Genomic DNA, 2640 nt, shown 5'->3' with positions numbered 1-2640 from the left:
GGAATCATGAGCTGCAAAGTCCGACCTGAGCGTGTCACCTGCTGGGAGGTGACATGGTCTTGTCACAATGGTCTTGTCTTTGCTAACCCAAACAAGAACTCCGCCTTCACTAGCAAAACGCATTTCATGACCTTTCCTCAGGACAAAGAACATTTGAGCATCAGGACACCTGCACAGACACACACACGTGTGCATGGTCTTGTGGCTGAGAGCTGATCACCTCCGAGATTCACTTTAGCAAGCTCGAAGACTTACTGGGGAAGGGCAGAAGGTTTGACTTCAAAGCTGTCAACAGAGCTTGCACCAGAGGGCTTGAAGCAGAAATATTCTCTAAACAACGATGGTGACATGCACTGGACTGTTAATAACAAATATATACCAGAGACAGAAGCCACACGGCTCCTCAGTGCTGCTGGAACAAAAGGCTCTATGAATGTCATCACAGCTGCAACAGTGCAGGTTACAATGAAGGGTGCACCTCAGCAAAGACAAAGCACGGCAGCATCTGCAGAGGAGAAAAAAAGTCACGTGTGAAACGTACAACTCGCATAGCTCTCGGTACCGAAGTTTACCAGCGCTGTTTGAGCCAGATGCAGCTGCTCTCATTGGCCTTGAGTTCTGTGCACAAGAGACACAAAAGGTAGAGAATCGTCTCGCCAGGTAAGCATCCCTGCTAAGTAACCCTGATTAATCCATCAAATTATGACAGAAAGGATGAGCAATGCTGCAAACTTCACGGTTCAAGGCTTCACAGTTGAAAGAAATCATCTCTTGTCAGCTTTCCGCAGGCTCCGTCAGCTCTGCAGATACTGCACCATGTAGGTTGAAATCCCGTTTCAGTTAACAAATGCCCTTGTTGGCTGGGTCTTGAGGAGCACCTGGGAAAATTTATGAATGAGGTTATTGTGCATGAAACGATGCCCTTGTGCACGGGAGTGCTTTAGAGGGATGCCCAGAGAACAGCAGAAAAATATTCTACCCGTTGGAGAAGCAGGAGGTGAAGCTGAAAGGTCTAAGTCAGAAGCGTGCGATGCAGGAATTGAACCGTCTGCTCAAGGCGACTGGAGAACAGAGCAACACGGCCTGTGGGATGTGCTTGCAGAGAAGCCACTGGGTGTCCCCGCAGCCCTTCCTGGTTTCTGGATGTCCTCAGCACCGCCAGTACAGCTCCAGGCAGCAGAAATGACGCATGAGCTGGCGACTTCGGGCTGGGACTCGATGCCTAGTGCTGGATACTCAGAGCAGACTCGGAAAAATAAGAAAGCCAACAGGGAAAAGTAGGAACAGACATTATCTAGCTGGACTACACAAACTACAGAGTTTTGAACAGGCTAATCAGGTCAGAAGAAAAGTCTGCGTTGCTTCCCAGCTCCCCCACAGCCTGCGCGTACCTTTTCGTTAAGGCATTAATCACAGCTCCTAATGGTATCAGGATGGTTGACAGAACATCACTGTTTGCCGCACAGGAAGAGCGCCAAGTAACAGGAAAGCTGGAGGTTCTTTTTCAAAAACACGGTGACTAACAAAGTGTTGAAGCCTACACTCTGACAAAAAGCTTTGTTTTTTATAGCGGGAACAACCTGACCCTGTTGTGACAACATGAATGTTCTCTGTTTCACCTGGACTGCAGGTGCCAAACCAGTTTTCAGCGCTACAGTGATTATCTGAGTATCTTTCAGTCCACTGAATAAATTTCTGACACAGCAGACCAATGCACTTACATGTCTTGCCTGAAGCCAAGATATCAAGCCAGACTGCGGTAGCCAACCTCTTAGACAACCTTGGTTTGAAATGTCGTTTCCTAAAATGGATCCGCGGTGCTCTGGAAGGGGCAGAGTTTACAAGCAACTTCAGCAGAAAGTTGCTAAAAACCATCTCCCACAACGGTCACTGCCCAAGGACCAGGCGGGTGAGCAGCCAGCTCGGCTGGCTACGCTGAGCAGGGCACTGTCTCTGCATGGCTTTGTCCGACGGGAAGTAGGGCTACACGGATGTCTGGAAAGAGGTAAGGGAACTCTTCTGTGTTTCATGTGGAAGAGCCTGAAGCATACCCAGTGACTGCATTTTGCTTACCTTTAAATGCAGAATCTACCTCTGGGGACCACGAAGCTCGTGCTGAGAAATAAAAACGGCAGAAGAAAGAAGCTTCTGAACCCCACATCAAAATATCTGAAAAATCCGATGGGGAGGAAGAGAGTGCAGCAACTCGCGGAGCAGCTCTCTTGTCAGGAGCCTTTCCGAGAGAGGTGGATCTCGCAAATAAACGTTACTGGGAGGGTAAAATTTATATCACACTGGGAAGGAAAAAGAAATAGCCCAGTAGCAAAAACAGTGATGGGGGAAAAAAGTTGAGAGTTCTTCGCTGCAGCACCTGAACTGCTGGTAATGTTTTCCCCACGTCTCTACGTGTCTTCTGATCTGTGTGTCCTCCCCTGTGTCAGTTCACGGGGCTGTAAGGAGACTCGCAGTGCAGAGCACACCAACGAGCTCTTGGGTGGCTGGGAAGGAGACAGGGATTCACACTCCAGGGACTGACACCACAGGAGCAAAAGGGGCCTTGGCCTTCATCTACCAGCACCCTTATGCTGTCTGTAGCACAAAAACTTTGAACCAAAAGCATTTTTGTCTGCATTTCAGGAA

The sequence above is a fragment of the Buceros rhinoceros genome, unplaced genomic scaffold (genome assembly GCF_000710305.1).
Source record: "Buceros rhinoceros silvestris isolate BGI_N320 unplaced genomic scaffold, ASM71030v1 scaffold10607, whole genome shotgun sequence".
Taxonomy (NCBI): domain Eukaryota; kingdom Metazoa; phylum Chordata; class Aves; order Bucerotiformes; family Bucerotidae; genus Buceros; species Buceros rhinoceros.
This window is presented reverse-complemented; position numbering follows the sequence as displayed.